Source organism: Bison bison, unplaced genomic scaffold (assembly GCF_000754665.1).
Source record: "Bison bison bison isolate TAMUID 2011002044 unplaced genomic scaffold, Bison_UMD1.0 scf7180017864389, whole genome shotgun sequence".
Taxonomy (NCBI): Eukaryota; Metazoa; Chordata; class Mammalia; order Artiodactyla; family Bovidae; genus Bison; species Bison bison.
In genome coordinates this window covers 7,118,605-7,120,200 of record NW_011494961.1, presented here as the reverse complement: position 1 = coordinate 7,120,200, position 1,596 = coordinate 7,118,605, and positions in this window count along the sequence as shown.

Below are 1,596 nucleotides of genomic sequence, written 5' to 3'. Positions count from 1 at the left end.
AACGCAGAGTGGCCCAGGGTCCCTGCCTGCTCGCCTGTGTGGTGCTCCCGATTGTCCGGGGAGGCAGTACCACCTGGTGCTCGTTAGTACTACCTTAGGGGTTGGTTGTACTAACTAAATGCCGTGCCAGGCCCCATATCCCAGACAGGCTGATTAAGTTCATCCCGGCGTCAGTGGGCATTGTTATATTTTGAAAGCTCTTCAAATTGAAGGGTGTTAGCGAGGTGGTGAACCCCCGTGACCTCCTCTGACTTGGGGGCGTGCGGCCCAGCTATCGCGAACCGAGAGACAAGCTATTCAACGTGTAGAAAACGTCGGAGAAACAAGCCCCCCGTGGTCCCTTGCAGAGAGCGTTGGGAGGGAACCAGCTGAATCTGGGGTTTGAAACCGTGATTCTGCGTGATTCATGGGATGAGAGTTCAGATTTGCAACTCCAGGTCTTGGGTCCTCACCGGTCTTCTTGGACTGCGGTGGCCGCGGTTGGCGGATGGGGACTGGAACATGTTAACCCAGGCCCTGTGGTGCCTGGCTGACAAATGTAGATGCTGGTTGAGAAATTTTAGAAGAAAATGGTTTGATAATAAAAACCATGAGTTTTCTTCTGTAATAGGGAAGAAGCCTATTACTATAGAAGAAGCCTATACTATAAACTTCAAAGCTTTAAAAACACACGCACACACACAATTTTCCTACTGAAGATGATATGTTGTAGCTTCATGGCTCCAGTGACGTTTCCCTGTATTTTTAATCCCAGCGCAGTGCAGAATCCTGAAATAACAATTGCAGTAGTTTTTACCAGAGCTATAAATACCTAGTTATTTTAGTATCCTGGCAGTTTCCAAGAATTTTACAATAAGATCCAGGGTAATACTGCAAGTGTTGAAAATGGATGTGACCTTTCTATAAGAATTACACCAATAATTCTAGTTTGGCGTTTTGTGTTTGTTAAGCTTCGTGAGTTTATAATAAATGTGCAATGCAGAGCTCATAAGAATTTTGTGTCTTTATTTAGAGCTTACTCTGTGCCAGGCATTTCACAGACTTGCTCTCTTACACTCAACGCTTTTCAGGAATACAGCCTTTGGACAAATTAGAACCAGAAAAGAGCGTCCCTCCCCGGCTGACCTATGAGCCTACCCCCAGGCTAGGTTACTGGGGAGCAGCCAGGCTTAAGTCTGCCTTCAGATGTTCAGCCAGGAACCTCAGGGCTGTGATCAACTCGAACCACAGTGGAGGAAGAGGAGAAACGTGCTCGAGGGGTATTAACCTTTGTACATTAGGGGAGTTGAAGTGCCTACAGAGAAGTCATGTGATAGGATCCAGTCAAATCAAGGCCTCTTTCTCACCGGTTGCAGAATGAGAGCAAACAGTCCTAACCACTGGACCTCCAGCAAATTCCCGACCTCTTTCTGCCATCACGAGATGCCAAAGATTTTTTTTTTCTTAATTTTTGGACAGCACATTTCAACAGCTGGGAAAAGGAAACGCAGAGTTCTTCTTTTTTTGGTCTGCTTTCTGGAGCTTTGGGTTTCTCATCTCTAAAGTGGATGTTGTCCTACAGTACCTCTGAGGTCCCACCTCTGACCAGGCTTGGTT